Below are 19,348 nucleotides of genomic sequence, written 5' to 3'. Positions count from 1 at the left end.
AGCTGCCCGTAGATTCAATAAGGAGTCCAAGGACTGAAGATAGTTTTGAAAGGAATTGGGGGTCAGAGGAGCTTCAGCCAAAGGAACTAAAGACTTCTCTAGACTCAGGATCCCGGGCTTTTTATCAACACAATTTGTCCTAAGGCAAGGTGGAGATAATAGCCTTCAGAGGGTAGGGTTTACAGAAGTATTGTCAGATGGGGGAATAGGCTACAGCTGTTGAGGTGTTTGGCCCACTGAAGGCAGTAACCTGCAGATTGAGATGCCCTGAGCTGTCTGGCAGCAGACAACCATCCTATTCAGGTTTGGGGGAGATGGTTTTTAGCCGTTCCAACAGGGAATTACACATGTGGCTCAGTCCTTATTGAGCCCCCCAGGCTTCACCAACCTTCTGATGAGACTGTTGTAAGTAGGACACACTGGAGTCGGTCCCAGCATCCAACAGAAGGGATGTGAGTACTGGAGTACTCCAACCTCTGTTTGACGAGAGGCCCTTTTATATCATTTCTTCAGAAAACACAAACACTTCAACGTATGTACGTACGTCCTGCTTTCCTAATTCTGGAAAATCCGCTGAATGCTTGTCTGCACTCCCATGTCCTTTTCAACTTCCAGCAGCAAAGAGTATTGTCAAAGCACCAAGAGTCGCTGAAGGACAGTTTTGTAGACAACCTCCCCCACTCCCACCCCCTACGAATTACTCTGTCGTTTATGCCCGCTGTTATTTTGAACTGTTAGCTCCACGTAGAGAAAGTCATCTAAAGTTCAATGAAAATGTAGCCTGTATGTGAGTATAGAGCATATTGGAGAGCAACGTGTTTGGTTGTACTTGGCCAAAAAACAAAACAAAACAACAAAACAAAAAAATAAAACTTAGTTGAACAAAACAAAAAGTATGCTGGGCTTTTTGGGGATGGAACGGTTAAAGATGTACGTGTTGCATTAACCAATGAAAGACGTGGTCAGACGGCAGCATTAGTAATGTTTTTTGAAAGCTAACACGGTTGAGGAAAATTAGAGGTTTGATAGGCTTCCTTTGACTTCATAAACATTTTTAAATTTCATGAGGCTGTGGAATAGATGGTGCTGAAAGAGTATAAAATTGAATGCATTATGCTTCTAACATTTAAAGAATCATTTGAATTGGAAATGGAGATTTTTATCTTTTAAAGTAAAAATACGTTCAAAAGAGCAGCTCATAAACACCTTTGGTTTTTGGTGAAACTATTTAAAGTGCCCGGTGCATGAGCAGCGCTAATCACTTCAGACAGGAAATAATTCAGTCACTTCCGAGTGTGTCCTCTTCCTGAGAAAGACAGACAGAAGCAGGCCCATACTGATGGTTTTCCGGTCGGTGTTTCTCTGCTGCTCTTCATTTTGTCCCATCTCGTAACATATTCCAAGTTGAAAAGTATTTCCCACAGTGAGCATGGATTTCCAACAATGAGAGAGAGAAATAAATCCCTGGGCCCTGACCGGTGTGGCTCAGTGGATGGAGCATCGGCCTGCAGACTGAAGGGTCCTGGGTTCGATTCCGGTCAAGGGCATGTACCTTGGTTGTGGGCGCATCCCCAGTGGGGAGTATGCAAGAGGCAGCTGATGGATGTTTCTCTCTCATCGATGTTTTTGACTCTCTCTCTCGCTCCCTTCCTCTCTGTGAAAAATCAATAAGATATATTAAGAAAAAGAAAAAAATAAATCGGTGGGGATGTTAACTTGAATTAAGTTGAGTAGTTTAAGGAAAATATTTACTTTGCCCTAATATTTTGGAGCGTTTTCGTTGCTTTTTAACAGTCTGGTTAACAAAATTACTTGGGTGATTTCTTATTTCAGAGACTAATAGTTGCACAAAATCAACAGGGAAATTACCATTTTGCAATAAACAAATAAATAAACAAACAAATAAATAAAATAAACAAAGAACAACAACAACAACAACAACAAAAGAACTAATTCTGCTTTCCCTTTTCTCCCTCTTCCAAGACAAAATAGATGCCCGGAAGTCCCTGGGGGACTCATGGCCCAGTTTCCTGCTCCCTTAGCCGGTCTGTTTGAAAGTCCTGTCCGGGGTGGACAGATCCCTTCCCGCGATGGAAGAATGTGATAAGACTCAGTCTTCACAGCCTGAGGAAAGATAACACTAACTCTATTATTCACCTTTAACGCTGAGAGAACACTATGTGATTTAATAAGCAATGGCATTGCTAGGTAGATAAACATATTTTCATTAAAATGATAAATTCCGCCCTAGCTGGTTTGGCTCAGTGGATAGAGCATTGGCCTGTGGACTGAAGGGTCCTGGGTTCGATTCCAGTCAAGGGCACATGCTCAGTGGGGGGGCTTGGAGGAGGCAGTCGATCAGTGATTCTCATCCTTGATGTTTCTCTCTCTCCCTCTCCCTTCCTCTTTGAAATCAATAAAGTACTTTAAAATAAATAAATAAAAATAAGAAAAAGGTAAAGGTAAAAGTTACAAACAACAAAAAGACATCAAATACATACCTACCAACAAGTGAATCTAAAAATCAAGTGAATGAAAAATCTGAAGAACAAAATGGACTGGTGAATATAATAGAATCAGGGGCATAGAAAGGGAGTGGACTGACAATTCACAGGGAGAAGGGGGTCCGAGGGGTGCGGGAAGAGATTGTACAAAAGTCTTACACCTATGGATGAAGACAGTGGCAGGGGGTAAGGGCATGGGGTGGGATTGGGAATCAGGTGGAGGGGAGCTATGGGGGGGGGGGGGAGAGGAACACCTGTAATAATCTGAACAATAAAGATTTATTATTAAAAAAATATTTTTTTTAGGTCGTGTATTGTGACCTCTCAATTGAGACTCACATGCGTGTAGTTATTGATTAACTCTACTAAGTCCGGCTTCGATTTTACTTCTAGTTCTGTGTGATCCGTCCGACACCGAGGGGAGCGTGGCGGAAGGAGGGCGCGGCTGGCCACGCTGATCGGAGCTGCCCCGTCCGGTGTCTGTCCTGTCCCGGCCGACGCCACCCGGTAAGAAGAGACTTTGTCCACACACTTGACACCTTTTGGAAAGAAGATAAATTACAAAAATGCCTTTATTTTGCACCAATCATTTAAAAAGAAATGGGTAAAATACATCAAAGCAAAATGAAATCACAAATGAGCCTGTTTTCTAAAAATAACTTCTATCACTTTTGTTCTCTCTCATTTGATTTTTGTTTTGTTTTGTTGGTTTTTCCCTTTATACAAGGTGAGATAATATTGTATGGGTTCTCTGTTGAATTTCTTTATGTTTGTAATAATCTATTTTAATCATCAGCCATTTTTGAAAATGTTTGCTGACCTGTTGACTTATATGTCTATATATCTATATGTCTATATATCTTTATATATCTATATCATCTATATATATTATACAATGAGTGGCCAGATTATGATGATCTCTGAACGCATAGTAATCTGGCCACTCAGAGAATTTGTATCTCCAATGGGTACCAAAAGTATTCTAGACTTTTTCTGGAGATCAGCCACCTATTTGCCCTGAGCTTTTTACCAGCCAGTGCAAAGGGGAAAACTGATCAGATGCACCATTTATAGTGCATCAAGTATCTTTGGTATCAAATCAATGAGGTGCTCAGGAGAAGTACACTGAGTGGTCAGTACACGTCACAGTGAGTGATCAGACTTGCAGTCTCCCAGTTGAACTCCTGAGGGGACACGTTGCATATTAGCCTTTTATATATATAGATGTGGTTGTACCAAATGGTTCCTGGGTAAATCCTTTGCTCTTTGAATGCAATAGGGAAACCTGGCCAAGCGATGCTCATCAGCAATGGTAGTCTCTATGTTGTGAAGTGGTGAACTGCATTGTGGGTCTTGTAGTGCAAACTAATTGTGTATGCTCCAGGGTGTCACTTATTACACCTAAGCTTTCCCTGACTTAGAAGTAATACCGTTATAAAATGGCTTGATGTGCTTTTAGAGCGTGATGCACGGAGGACATTTTTGAAAGGACATTTTGTGTACATGAAGACAAATGGGTGAGGGCAAAAGAATAGGGTTTACATGAGTGAATCCGTACGAAAATGGGAGTGGCCGTCTCAGAGCAGGAAACGAAACGAGCAAGCGTTGAGTTGTAAATTGCACGCCTGGTTCGTCAGGACGTGGTCTGACCATCTGAGCCGCACACTATCTGAGCAGGTGAGCTTCTGTGACACCACACCCGTGCGTACAAGCCATCTGTGTCACGTGGTAATCACACCCACGTTCCAAGAGTTTCTATCAGTTACCGTTTTTTAGAAATATGTTTTTATTGCTTTCAGAGGGGAAACGAGAGAAGAGAAAGAGATAGAAACATCTATGATGAGAGAGAATCATGGATCGACTGCCTCCTGCACGCCCCACACTGGGGATCGAGCCCACAACCTGGGCCTGTGCCCTGACCGGGAACGGAACCGTGACTCCCTGGCTCATAGGTTGATGCTAAACCATGGAGCCACACCAGGCAGGCACATAGTGTTTTTAACGTATGTAACTGATTTTGAAGAATTCGGCACATTTATGTATTTATTTTTAGATTGGGTATCTTTTGACTTAGGAGGAAAGAGAGTTGTGAACTAATAAAGAGCTCTACCACCTGGGCAGGTATCTCATAAAACACCTTGAAATATACATGGGGTTATGGATTGTATGTTCTTGTATGGTTAACGAGGTAATTCATGAGTCAGAAAAATGACTACTTTTGGACTTAATGTAGAAAATAAATTAGATCCATTAAATAAATTACAAGGCATTTTTCACTTGATTTTTGAAAACTGCCTCCGTATCTGAGCAACTTAATAAATCCCAGATCCGGGTCCCTTTCTGTAAGCCGTCAGAACGCCAGGCTGCTGGGAAGGGTGATTAGACCTTGCATTCCCGGGCGGATTTCCTGATTTCTAGGGGCCTCGAGGGGTATTGAGGTTTCTGGAATGCAAACTCCGAGCTTCAACATGAAATCTACTTTACATATTTTCATGTTCTTCTGACCTTTTCTACCCAGTTTCAGAATGCTAAGCCACTATTCCATGAATACATGCTGGATGATATGGTGGTGCAATTAAAACGCTTAAATTATTTTTAGGTAATTTCCTTTTTTTTTTTTTTTTTTCTTTTGGCATTACCGAGAGATAGCACAGCACAATCAACGCCTCATAATAACTTTCCCAGAAGGCCGGGCGCCGGCTGGTCCCTGCAGTGCGAGCAGTTTGGGCTGTTTTTTTTCCCCCATCACATTTTGATAACTGCCTAAAATAGAATTGCTCGCTTTGCCTCATTAATAAAAATATTTGCTAATCCTGACCTAAGAGGAAATAGAAGAATGAGGGTATTTAAGGACAGTTCCAAATTCAAACACATGACTTGTTAGTAGCTACGAAGTAAGCAGACCCTCTTTCTTTCTTTCTTTCTTTCTTTCTTTCTTTCTTTCTTTTTTTTTTTTTTTAACATTTTTCTGTATTTATTTTTTGATCCTCCCCGAGGACATGTTTCCATTGATTTTTAGGAAGGGTGGAAGAGAAAGGAAAAGACAGAGAGAAACATCGATCTGAGAGGGACCCGCCAATTGGTTGCCTCCTGCATGCGCCCCGACCAGGGCCCAGGCCCCGGGGGAGCCACGTACCCTTGACCAGAATCGAACCTGGACCCTTCAGTCCACAGACTGACGTTCTATCCACTGAGCCACACCGGCCAGAGCCAGTCCCTCTTTCTTAAAAATAGTGTTGAATATACTCGGTGAATGTCTACACTGGAAATAAGTTTCTTGGTTCATGACTCTTCTAAAAATATAGAGGGAACAATGATTATGTTAGAGAAGGAACATTAGCTTGCATTTTACTTCTCTGAGTGGGGATTTTGACTTTTTTCCAAGCGAGTTTGCACACCCTCTATCATTTAGTCAGACCATCCAACAAGAGTTTAAATGATGTGTCCTGTGCAAAATTCGACTAGTTCTATAAACACAGAATTTTACCAGAAGGTCTGTCAGCTTGGACTTTATGGGCCTTTACAAAACCCAACCTTGTGTGGAGTTTTCTAAACCCCTGAGTGAGTGTTACCCATCGGCCCTGGTACCCCACGCAGCATTAATCACATTAATAGTAATAATGGCACCCGGGCGGCGTGCCTCTGGGGTTGAGCATCGGCCTATGAACCAGAAGGTCACAGTTCGATTCCCGGTCAGGGCACAGGCCCGGGTTGCAGGCTGGAACCCCAGTGGGGGGTGTGCAGGAGGCAACCGATCCATGATTCTCTCTCATTGTTGATGCTTCTCTCTCTCCCTCTCCCTTCCTCTCTGAAATCAATAAGATATTTATTAAATAATAATAATAATAATAGTGGCGAAGCTGCGTGTGGTGTGGTTTGTGACGGGCACTGCTCAGAGCCGGCTGCGCGGATGGACACCGGGAAAGTTCAAGGCGGTTTCCGGAGGGGAAAGGGCGTACGGAGCTGGCAGTGACCTTGCCCGAGGTCACGGCAGGGAGGGGGTGGAGCCCAGTGGGTCCTCGCTGAAGCACTGCGCCTTTTCCTCGCACACACAGAGGCTGGTGACTAAGCCCCGGCTTTGCCGCTGACAGACAGGTGCGATGCTGGTCCGTTCACACCGATGGCCATGCATGGCCCTCAGCTCCCGCCTGACCGTCCGTGGGAAGAGGCCGCCCGGCGGCAGGTCTGGCTCACGGGGCGGTGGGGGGGGGGCAGGCCTCGCTCACACAGGCTGAGGGTGGAACATGGCTGCTCCGGGGCATGGAAGTATTTTATCCCCAAATCAGACGCCTCCTCAGCATCCCCGTCCTCCTCTCCTGACCTCCCGGAGCATGAGCATCAGCTGCAGGCGGAACCACCCGGACATCACCTTCTCCCGCTCTCCTCCCCTCCTCCTCCTCCGCCCGAGGCCCTCAGACCCCCCTTCTCCCACAGTCAGTCCTCAGTGCTCAGGGCTCAGTCCTCAGTCCTCAGTGCTCAGTGCTCAGTGCTCAGTGTTCAGTGCTCCAGTCCTCAGTGCTCAGTGCTCAGGGCTCAGTCCTCAGTGCTCCAGTCCTCAGTGCTCAGGGCTCAGTGCTCAGTGCTCAGGGCTCAGTGCTCAGTCCTCAGTGCTCAGTACTCAGGGCTCAGTCCTCAGTGCTCAGGGCTCAGTGCTCAGTCCTCAGTGCTCAGGGCTCAGTGCTCAGGGCTCAGTACTCAGGGCTCAGTCCTCAGTGCTCAGGGCTCAGTGCTCAGTCCTCAGTGCTCAGGGCTCAGTGCTCAGTGCTCAGTCCTCAGTGCTCAGTACTCAGGGCTCAGTCCTCAGTGCTCAGTGCTCAGGGCTCAGTGCTCAGTGCTCAGTCCTTGGTCCTCAGTGCTCAGTGCTCAGGGCTCAGTGCTCAGTGCTCAGTCCTCGGTCCTCAGTGCTCAGAGCTCAGGGCTCAGTGCTCAGTGCTCAGTCCTCAGTGCTCAGTGCTCAGTCCTCAGTGCTCAGAGCTCAGGGCTCAGTGCTCAGTGCTCAGGGCTCAGTGCTCAGTGCTCAGTCCTCGGTCCTCAGGGCTCAGGGCTCAGTGCTCAGTGCTCAGTCCTCAGTGTTCAGTGCTCAGTCCTCAGTGCTCAGTCCTCAGTGCTCAGTGCTCAGTCCTCGGTCCTCAGTGCTCAGTGCTCAGTGCTCAGTCCTCAGTGCTCAGAGCTCAGGGCTCAGTGCTCAGTGCTCAGTCCTCAGTGCTCAGTCCTCAGTGCTCAGTGCTCAGAGCTCAGGGCTCAGTGCTCAGTGCTCAGTCCTCAGTGCTCAGTGCTCAGTGTTCTGTGTGCGTGCTCTAGTTCGGGTCGGAACCTTTCTGGGTTCACTGCCGTTTCGCTGATCGCGTTGCTGAGTTTGTGGGACCGGCCGGTTGTGCTGGAATGCTGGCGGCCCCAAAGATGTCGCCTGGACAGCGATGGGCCTGCGACGTTTGCAGCCAGTGGGTCTGCAGCCGCGTGAGGGTGTTCCCACGGGTGTGGCGGCTCCAGCCCGGGTCCTGGCGGGAATGATGGGGTCGGGCCGGCAGGAGACGGACACCCGTCACGGGAGGTGCCGAGAGCCTGACGGACGCTCTGCTCTCACTGGGGCGTCCTCTTGGGGCTTCTGTTCTCTCAGGATAACCCCCTTCCCTCCGACCGCCGAGCCCGTCCCCTCGGACCGCCGAGCCCGTCCCCTCCGACCGCCGAGCCCGTCCCCTCCGACCGCCGAGCCCGTCCCCTCCGACCCCAACACCCGTCCCCTCCGACCGCCCAGCCCGTCCCCTCCGACCGCCGAGCCCGTCCCCTCAGACCGCCGAGCCCGTCCCCTCCGACCGCCGAGCCCGTCCCCTCCGACCGCCGAGCCCGTCCCCTCCGACCGCCGAGCCCGTCCCCTCCGACCGCCGAGCCCGTCCCCTCCGACCGCCGAGCCCGTCCCCTCCGACCCCCGACACCCGTCCCCTCCGACCGCCCACACCCGTCCCCTCCGACCGCCCACACCCGTCCCCTCCGACCGCCGAGCCCGTCCCCTCCGACCGCCCACACCCGTCCCCTCCGACCGCCGACACCCGTCCCCTCCGACCGCCCACACCCGTCCCCTCCGACCGCCGAGCCCGTCCCCTCCGACCGCCCACACCCGTCCCCTCCGACCGCCCACACCCGTCCCCTCCGACCGCCCACACCCGTCCCCTCCGACCGCCGAGCCCGTCCCCTCCGACCGCCCACACCCGTCCCCTCCGACCGCCGACACCCGTCCCCTCCGACCCCCACACCCGTCCCCTCCGACCGCCCACACCCGTCCCCTCCGACCGCCCACACCCGTCCCCTCCGACCGCCGAGCCCGTCCCCTCCGACCGCCGACACCCGTCCCCTCCGACCCCCACACCCGTCCCCTCCGACCGCCGAGCCCGTCCCCTCCGACCGCCCACACCCGTCCCCTCCGACCGCCGACACCCGTCCCCTCCGACCGCCACACCCGTCCCCTCCGACCGCCGAGCCCGTCCCCTCTGACCGCCGACACCCGTCCCCTCCGACCGCCGAGCCCGTCCCCTCCGACCGCCCACACCCGTCCCCTCCGACCGCCGACACCCGTCCCCTCCGACCGCCCACACCCGTCCCCTCCGACCGCCCACACCCGTCCCCTCCGACCCCCACACCCGTCCCCTCCGACCGCCGAGCCCGTCCCCTCCGACCGCCGAGCCCGTCCCCTCCGACCGCCGAGCCCGTCCCCTCCGACCGCCGACACCCGTCCCCTCCGACCGCCGAGCCCGTCCCCTCCGACCGCCCACACCCGTCCCCTCCGACCGCCGACACCCGTCCCCTCCGACCGCCCACACCCGTCCCCTCCGACCGCCCACACCCGTCCCCTCCGACCCCCACACCCGTCCCCTCCGACCGCCGAGCCCGTCCCCTCCGACCGCCGAGCCCGTCCCCTCCGACCGCCGAGCCCGTCCCCTCCGACCGCCCACACCCGTCCCCTCTGACCGCCGAGCCCGTCCCCTCCGACCGCCGAGCCCGTCCCCTCCGACCGCCCACACCCGTCCCCTCCGACCCCCACACCCGTCCCCTCCGACCGCCGAGCCCGTCCCCTCGGACCGCCGAGCCCGTCCCCTCCGACCGCCGAGCCCGTCCCCTCCGACCGCCGACACCCGTCCCCTCCGACCGCCGAGCCCGTCCCCTCGGACCGCCGAGCCCGTCCCCTCCGACCGCCCACACCCGTCCCCTCCGACCGCCGAGCCCGTCCCCTCCGACCGCCGAGCCCGTCCCCTCCGACCGCCGAGCCCGTCCCCTCCGACCGCCGAGCCCGTCCCCTCCGACCCCCCACACCCGTCCCCTCGGACCGCCCAGCCCGTCCCCTCCGACCGCCGAGCCCGTCCCCTCCGACCGCCGAGCCCGTCCCCTCCGACCGCCGAGCCCGTCCCCTCGGACCGCCGAGCCCGTCCCCTCCGACCGCCGAGCCCGTCCCCTCCGACCGCCCACACCCGTCCCCTCCGACCGCCGAGCCCGTCCCCTCCGACCGCCCACACCCGTCCCCTCCGACCGCCGAGCCCGTCCCCTCCGACCGCCCACACCCGTCCCCTCCGACCGCCGAGCCCGTCCCCTCCGACCGCCCAGCCCGTCCCCTCCGACCGCCGAGCCCGTCCCCTCCGACCGCCGAGCCCGTCCCCTCCGACCCCCACACCCGTCCCCTCCAACCCCCACACCCGTCCCCTCCGACCGCCGACACCCGTTCCCTCCGACCGCCCACACCCGTCCCCTCCGACCCCCGACACCCGTCCCCTCCGACCCCCACACCCGTCCCCTCCGACCGCTGACACCCGTCCCCTCGGACCGCCGGGCCGGAGCCCTGCCCCACAGGCTGCCTGGACACACGTGGTGCCACACGCTGTGATGACAGCGTCCTCACTCGGCCTCAGGGGGCCTCAGGGGGCTTCAGGGGGCCGATGGGGCCCGGCTCCAGCTGCGGGAGTCGCCTTCGCGTGCCCTAGGACAGCGGTCCTCCACCTTCCTGATGCCGCGGCCCTTCAGTGCAGCTCCTCACGGTGTGGTGACCCCCGACCTTGACATTATTTCCGCTGCTACATCACCGCTGTGACTTAGCTCCTGTTCATGAACCCAATGTGAATATCTGTGTTTTCCGATGGGCTTCGGCCACCCGCAGGCTGACGGCCGCTGCGGCAGAGCCTGTGGTTCTAAAGCTGCTGAGCCACGTCTGTGTCCACCTCCCGGCCCCCGGCATCCCGCTGCTGCCGGCTCATAACTCTGGTCACCTCCTCAGCCTGCCCTTCACTTACTTGTTTGTTTGTTTATCCTCACCCGAGGATATTTTCCATCCGTGTTTGGGAGAGTGGGAGGGAGAGGGGAAAACAGAAAGAAACATCCATGTGAGAGAGACTCATTGATTGGTTGCCTCCTGACCAGGGCCTGGGCTGGGGAGGAGCCCGCAGTGAAGGTGCATGTCCTTGACAGAATCGAACCCGGACCCTCTGATCTGCAGGCCGATGCTCTCTCCACTGAGCCGAAGCGGCTGGGCTCAGCTCCTGACTTGCAGAAGCTAAATCGGCCGTTAGCCCTTTTAGAGAGAATGCCGTCCCTTTGCTCCCCTCCCCAGCGACGGCCTGGGCTTTCTCTCCCTCGTGTCCGCCTGAGCCACAGGAGCCGCCTTTCAGTCCTTCCCCTCGCTCCCACTTCAAAACGCACGGATATTAACATGCAAATGCGCATGCAGACGCCACGTCTCCCAGCAGGAGGGGGTGGTATAGTTAAGGACAGTTTGTGTTTCATGTGTAGGAGAACTGGGATATGTTTTTATGTATTTTATTTAGAATTTCTTTGTTGCGAAATCATGCCTTTTTATTTTATTTTAAAAAGTATACTTTGTATTGCTGCTCTGGCTGGTTAGGCTCATGGGATAGAGCGTCGGCCTGCAGCCTACAGGGTCCCAGGTTTGATCACGGTCAAGGGCACATGCCTAGATTATGATTGTGGGCTTGATTCCCCAGTAGGGGGCGTGCAGGAGGCAGCCAATCAGTGATTCCCTCTCAACATTGATATTTCTATCTCTTCCTCTCCCTTCCTCTCTGAAGTCAATAAAAATGTAAATATATATATATATATATATATATATATATATATCATATATAAATACTTTTATTGTTTGTTTTTTTTTTAACATATTTCTTTATTGATCTCAGAGAGAAAGGGAGAAGGAGAGAGCGATAGAAACATCAATGATGAGAGAGAATCATTGATTGGCTGCCTCCTGCACACCCCGCACTGGGGATCAAGTCCGCAACCCAGGCCTGCGCCCTTGGCTGGAACCTGGGACCCTTCAGTCCGCAGGCTGACGCTCTATCCACTGAGCCAAGCCGGCCAGGACTCCTTTTTATTGTTGATGGTATTACAGATGTCTCACCTTTCTCCCTCTTCTCTCTCCTCCCATCCCCTATCTACCCCCAGATCTTCACCCCCCATCGCCGTGTCCCTGGCTGTGCCAAGTATGTAAGCTCTTCGGTCTCTCTCTCCTCGCGCCCCTGACCCACACCGAGGCGTGTCGGCCTGTTCCATGCCCCCTTGCATTCGGTCGTACTTTGTCGGCCGCTCCATCCTGTGTGTATTTTAGAGAAATTGCACCTGCTCCCCATCGCAAAGCCCCAGGGGACCTGCAGGTCTCTTTACGTCTGTCTTACTCAGCTCCTCCTCCTCCTTCTCCTTCTCCTCCTCTTCTCCATGCTCCTCCTCCTCCACCCTCTGTCCCTTCCTCCACCGGCAGGCGTGCGCCGTGGAGCTTACACACAGTGTCCTCTGCCTGTGCGCTTCCCTTCCGAGCTGCGGGTGACAGGTCCCTCCCGGGCGGAGCCCTGGCTGCTCCAAAGCGGCTGCTCTCCTCTGTGCCGCCTGGCACCTGCCTGTCCTTCTGTCACTGCCCGCTCCGCTGCGACTCTGGAACCCCGTCTTCACCGAAGGAAGGAGCGGCACTGAGCCAGAGCTAACTCCCTCCTACCCTCAGCCGCAGCACAGGTGCTCAGTCCTGCCCTTACATAAGGGCTGAGCCACTGGGAGGTGCCTTTAAAAAAAATATATGTTTTATTGATTTTTTACAGAGAGGAAGGGAGAGGGAGAGAGAGCTAGAAACATCAATGAGAGAGAAACCTAGACCAGCGCCTCCTGCACACTCCCCACTGGGGATGTGCCCCCAACCAATGTACATGCCCTTGGCCGGAATCGAACCCGGGACCCTTCCGTCCACAGGCCGACGCTCTATCCACTGAGCCAAACTGTTTTCTGCTGGGCGGTGCCTTTGTTACTGCTTAAAGATGGGCTGTTTCTTGAGAGAAGTGAGTGTATCCCTTTGAGGTATCTTTTGGGTTTTCACATTCTTTGACATTATCTCTAAGTATAATTTAAAGAATCTGTATCTTCACCATGGGCACTGATGGTGACTGAAGGTTAAAATAACAACTTGGGGGCAGGAGGTGGCAGTGTACAGGGGGTTTTTGTGTTTGCGGAGCGGAGTTTCGATTTCAGTCTGCTGACTGAACACGAGGTCCACTTTACTGCATTACAGCGTGTTTTTAGGGAGTGGCTTTGGCGTGTGGCTGCCTTTGTCTGCTTCTGCGTGATGGCCTGTCACTGCTCGGGTCCTGGCTCCTGACATCTCCATCCTCTTCTGGGAAAGACGCTGCGTGAATATATTTTAATCGAAGTACCTACCATGTTTCCCCAAAAATAAGACATCCTCCGAAAATAAGACCTACTTACAGGTTTCCTTCTGAGTGAAATATAAGGCATCTCCCTGAAAATAAGGCCCCCCCTAGGCTCTGTCTCAGAATGCTATTGCTAAACATGAGAGATTTGGTCCACTGATTCTGAAAGAAATGGAGTCACAAGAAATTCACCAGGAAATTCAGGAATTGGATTGTTAGGATGATGTTCCAGAAGATGACGACATGATTGTCATTGAATAAATGAGTAAATTCTTGATACTGTAGGATTTACAGTTTGTCTGGTTTATGTTGACAACTACCGTACTACCGTACCATATACAGGTAATAAATTTCCTTTATTTTCATTTAACAATAAATGTGTACCGTATCCTTCTTCATGGAAAAATAAGACATCCCCTGAAAATAAGACCTAGCGCATCTTTGGGAGCAAAAATTAATATAAGACACTGTCTTATTTCCGGGGAAACAGGGTACTATGGCTGTGTACCCGCTGGACAGATGATGTGTTACTTATTAGTCCGATCCTAGCCAGCAGGCACTTACTGTAAATCACAGCACTCCAACGTCTTCACAGGAGACAGTGATTTGTGATTTGTTTGAAGAGCTTAATTTAGCAAGACTGAGCGCGGGGTTTGCAGGATCAGAGCTTGTCCTCCCGGAGTTCAAAAGAATGCAGAACAGAGCGTTCAGGAGGAAGCTGGATGCTGGGAGCGGGCATCCCTCCGGGAACTCACCGCCGTCGGTCATTACAGAGAGAACTCACCGCTATGTCATTACACAGAGGCCCGGCTCGCTCAGGGCTTAGCAAGCTGTCCTTTCTGAAGTAGCATCTGTGGTGGGAGATGATCTTGAACCTGTGTGCATTTTAAAATCACACCCAGTGACAGAAATAGTTCTGGTTTCTCCCAAGAGCAGACTGTCTAATTAGAAGAATTGATCATTTCTCCAGCGGAAGGAATGTGCATGACTGTTTTAGATTATAAAACAGGTGCTTACCTGCCGGGGAAATACAGTGATCAGAAATGCCCTCGGCGTGTGTGTGTCTGTGTGTGTGTTGTGTGTGTGTCTGTGTGTGTGTGCAAAGCCACGGCCAGCGTGGTCTCGGGTTCAGAGGGTTGGAGAAAGAGCAGACGGGCAAATTAAAACACGAGAAGAAATATACATTTGGAAGTTATGGGGGAAGCCAGGGAAAGCTTAGCTGTGTAGCTCAGTTCCACCGAGCCTCCTTCCTGTTTGTTTTATTTACTAGAACGCACAATTGCCTTTCAGGAATGCGGGCAGGCATATCCACGGTCATGTCTGGTGAACAGTAAGATTATCAGGTTGGGGGAGTTTGCTTGGCAAACTGTGGCTCTCGAGCCACAGGCGGCTCTTTGGCCCCTGGAGTGTGGCTCTTCCACAAAACACCACGGCCTGGGCGAGTCTATTGTGAAGAAGTGTCATTAGAAGAAATTTAAGTTTAAAAAATTTGGCTCTCAAAAGAAATTTCAGTCCTTGTGCTATTGATATTTGGCTCTGTGGACTAGTGAGTTTGCCGACCACTGCCTTAAAGGGAAGGATTTAAAATTAAACACCAACTTAAAACGGGTATTTTGGATAATTTTCTTTAGCATTATGGTCTAATCATTACAATTAATTCACCTCAAATGAAAATATTTCATTATTACAAGAAAGTAAGATTACTTTAATTAAAAGCAGGATTACAAATTGAAGCTGAAAGCTAAGATTTATATATTAACAATTTGTACTACCAACCGGTAACTAAAAAAATTAACATACAGTAGGAAATTAAAATCTCAACAATTAACACATTGAGTAATGTAGAAGAATTTTTCAGGCCATCTATAAATTAGGTCTTAATTTCCCCAGTATAGCCCAATCTGCTGGATAAGCTAATCAATCATATAATCTTTTTTTAATTACAAAAATTTTTTATTGGATTTATTGGGATGACATTGGTTGATGAAGTTACATATTTTTCAAGTGTATAATTCCATAATACATCATCTGTACATGGTATTTTGTGGAAGTCCATTTTTTAAGGTAGCATTTCTCAGAAAGCTTCTAATGATGGATCACCCAAAAGAAATGCCAGGATGTAGTAACATATGCACGGTTTGATCAGTCTGAGACTATTCTTCATGTCCCCAGCACTTGGTACATTCCATGGTGTTTGGTGTATATCAGATGGCCGTGGAGAAGGCAGCCCTCGGCTTCACTCCCACCCCCGACATTGGAGAGCGATTCAGGCTGAGTATCCAGGGACCCCGTCCATGGTGCCCTCGCTCCCACCTGGGCCCATGGCCTGGCACCTGGGAGCCTCTGCCTCAGGCTCAGTCCTCCACCCACAGTGAATCTTCTGGAAAGACACCGCAACGGGAAAAACCTGAAAGGCTGCTTTCACTTAATTAAAATTAACCCGCCCGGCCGCGTGGCTCAGTGGTGGAGTGTTGACCTATGACCCAGGAGGTCGGGGTTCGATTCCTGGTCAGGGCACGTGCCCAGGTTGTGGGCTTGATCCCCAGTGGGGTGGCATGAAGGAGGCAGCCCATCCATGAATCTCCCTCATCATCGATGTCTCTCTCTCTCCCTCTCTCTCTCTCTCTCTCTCTCTCTCTCTCTCTCTCTCTCTCTCTCTCTCTCCCCCTTCCTCTTTGAGATCAATAAAAATGTATTTTAAAAAATTAACCCAACTATGAAGAGTAGAGAGGACTGGTGCCGTCTGTCTGGGCCACCGTGAGTCCCGGGCCTGGCACTGCCCACCCTGAGCTGCCCGTCAGGAGGCTGGGTGAGCCACTCGAACCCTTTCTGCTCTCGCGGAAGCTGGAGCTGATTGTACCTCCTTCGGCTGAAGGGGCCCTGACTGCTGGTGTGAATTAGCACCACAACCTGTACGGCTCTGTGCCGAACTGGCACACACTGGATCAGACTGCACAGCCATGGGCTGGCAGTGTAAGATCATTGGTTTTCAAAAACATGAAGAATAGCCTTTTCAAAAACCAGGTGGAAAATGTCAAATGGCAGCTAATGAAAACGGCCTCTTTATTTTTAGAATGCCAGTGAAATTATGCTCCTAACAATCATTAGAGAGGTCAAATATTTTTTTGTGTGAAAAGAAGTATTATAGACACATTTGGAATGAAAGCAGTGGTTGGTGGCATTTTAAATGTATATGTAAATGTGGACGTTAACTCTCTTCCCTTCGACGATTTTAGGTAAAAATGGAGACCTCGCACACCAATACAGTTTCCCCCCATAATGCAACGGGGCTTCCTTTCATCGCTGTCGGTCTTTGCTTAGCACGCTGGTCACATTGGGTAAATGGTGAAGGCCCGAGTCCTCAGGCCGCCCATGGAGGCGTGGGCGTTAATCACTACCTCACTCTGGGCATTTCATACAGTGAAGAGTGAGGGGCCAGTAAGGCTGTGAGGGTGGGTGACCGAGGTGCTTTCCAGATACAGAGATACTTAGATTTCACATTTGAAAAAAATAACACGGAAGATCCGTCCCTAGAGGAGACGTTAGTTTTCAGAGAAAGTATGCGAAGTACCTGCTCAGCCACAGTTCACATTGGAAACGCATATAGATTTGTTTCAGCTTTCTCTATGGAACTTTTTTAACAAAGGAGGTAATTCTGAGAGGCTCGGGGGAATGGTGGACCAGGCGGCCGGGTCTGACCCCCTGCTCCCTCCTTCAGCGGCTGTGCCCGAGGTTCCCCCCTCTCTGTGTCCTGGTAGGTGAGGCCGGGTGAGAGCAGTCCCACCGGTGGCTTTGTTGCGAGGGTTACGGGAGGAAATGCTTATAAAGCGCATGGAACGCCACTTAGCTTATGGTGAAATCTATCGCTGTTAACTACTCCTTTTTTTTAAAAAAAGATATACTTTAATTGATTTAAGAAAAGAAGGGAGAGGGAGAGAGAGATAGAAACATCAATGAGGAGGGAGAATCATGGATCAGCTGCCTCCTGCACGCCCCCCACTGGGGATCAAGTCAGCAACCTGGGCATGTGCCTTGCCCGGGAATGGAACCATCACCTCCTGGTTCACAGGTCGACACTCAACCCCTGAGCCACGCCGGTTGGGCAGTTAATTATTCTTATGATGCAGCTGAATCAAATAGCTTCTCTGTGCTCTGCTAAGCCAAGAATCTGTGTTCTGGGTTTCATTTGAAACATCAAATCCTGTTTCTTTTCCCACGTCACTCCGAAGAGCTGCGGCCTTTTGTTCTGTGCTGGGAGGAGGCATCCAGGACAGAATCTGCGGGTGGGCGGAGCCTCAGGGCCGGGCGTCTGGGTGCCAGGGAAGAAAAGGGAAGTTAAAATAAGAAACCATCAGCTGCTCGCAGCATTAACTATTAGAGCTGTTCCATCTTAACCTCCGCTGGATCTCAGGGGTCCTGGCGGGAGCACATCAGGCCGATGAGAGCCAGCAAGTACCCAAGAGACCCGTGGTCGGCAAACTGCGGCTCTCGAGCCACATGCGGCTCTTTGGCCCCTGGAGTGTGGCTCTTCCACAGAATACCATGGCCTGGGCGAGTCTGTGTTGAAGAAGTGGCGTTAGAAGAAGTCTAAGTTTAAAAACTGTGGCTCTGAAAAGGAATTTCAATCGTTGTGCTGTTGGTATTTGGCTCTGTGGGCTGATGAGTTTGCCGACCACGGGTCTACACCACCGACTGTGAGGCCCGCTGGATGTGTCCCCCTCTCTTACCGCCGACCACAGGAAACCCTGCAGGAGGAAGAACCCCAGTCATTCCTTTCAGGGCACAGGACTGCAGAGCGGACACAGATAGGCACGTGGGAGATGCTTACTGAGTCCCTCATCGCTCTTAGATCCAGTGCTCGTCTCCTCCAGCCCCTCCTCCCGCGCCTGCAGCGAATGGGAGCGTCCACCTTTCTCTGTGCTCCTCTCCTCTCCATCCTCATCGGTAACCTTTCTCTGTGCTCCTCTCCGTCCTCATCGGTAACCTTTCTCTGTGCTCCTCTCTCCTCTCTGTCCTCATTGGTAACCTTTCTCTGTGCTCCTCTCCTCTCCGTCCTCATCGGTAACCTTTCTCTGTGCTCCTCTCTGTCCTCATCGGTAACCTTTCTCTGTGCTCCTCTCCTCTCTGTCCTCATCGGTAACCTTTCTTTGTGTTCCTCTCCTCCCCCGTGGGCTATGTCTTTGGATTGCAGCTTGGGCCTGCCTTCCCAGCACATCTGTGTGTTTTTCTCACTAAAGAAGTTGGGTGGAGCCCTAGCCAGCTTGGCTCAGTGGATAGAGCATTGGCCATGGACGGAAGGGTCCGGGTTTGATTCTGGTCGGGGCACGTACCTCGGGTGCAGTCTTGATCCCTGACCCTGGTCAGGGCCTGTGCAGGAGGCGGCCACCCGATGTGGCTCTGTCACATCAATGTTTCCCTCTCTCTCCCACTCACTCTCTCTTAAAAAAATCAATGGGAAAGAAAGAAAGAAAGAAAGAAAGAAAGAAAGAAAGAAAGAGAGAGAGAGAGAGAGAGAGAGAGGGAGGGAGGGAGGGAGGGAGGGAGGGAGGGAGGGAGGGAGGGAGGGAGGGAGGAAGGAAGGAAGGAAGGAAGGAAGGAAGGAAGAAAGGAAGAAGGAGGAATGCCTAATTGGATGGTGAACACACGCCCAGTAACAGGCTACAGAGCTGAGCGTGTGACGGACTCGGCACACAGATGGTGCAGGCACCAGGAGATGCACCGTGCCCTTGGCCGGGGAGAGCAGCGTGAGGGACGCAGCACAGCCACAGAGCCGGAATGAGAGCGGGTATTGGTGCCATAGATTTTCCAGACGGCCATGCATTTCTGGAGAGCAGTTCCCGCGGTGACACTCGGCTGGGCGTCTTGGAGGTGTGCCCAGAAACATGCGTTGGACGGGGAGCTGGAGACTGTGGCCGAGTGAGTTATTGCCACGTTATCGGCAGTGCAGAGAGAGGCTGGTTCGGCTTGAACTTGAAAGGAAGTCTAGGATAGCGTCCGCTCAGATGGCCCTGCCCAGTTCCTTCGTTCACTCTTTCATTCATTCGGGTGTTCAGGGAGTTGTTCTCATCAGGATTCTTTCCTTTCCTTCTCCTTTTCTAATTTACGCGTGTAGGTTTCAGCTAATTCCATTTCTCTACGTCCGCTCCTAGCAGGTCAAAC

The 19,348-nt window shown here is 52.0% G+C and overlaps 1 protein-coding gene across 2 annotated transcripts in view; it reads left to right on the top strand.

Moving 5' to 3' along the window:
* The window catches only part of GULP1 (GULP PTB domain containing engulfment adaptor 1), a 91,890-nt gene that overhangs the window by 24,503 nt on the left and 48,039 nt on the right, over window positions 1–19,348 (top strand). For both annotated transcript variants that reach the window (XM_084892462.1, XM_084892461.1), the window contains exon 2: window positions 2,898–3,011. The gene's annotated coding sequence lies outside the window, so the exon portion shown is untranslated. The remainder of the gene's footprint in view (window positions 1–2,897; window positions 3,012–19,348) is intronic.

Source organism: Pipistrellus hanaki, assembly GCF_964339955.1.
Source record: "Pipistrellus hanaki genome assembly, chromosome: 8".
Lineage (NCBI taxonomy): Eukaryota > Metazoa > Chordata > Mammalia > Chiroptera > Vespertilionidae > Pipistrellus > Pipistrellus hanaki.
Note: the sequence above shows the minus strand (reverse complement) of the source record. Positions and strands in the feature narration are given on the sequence as shown.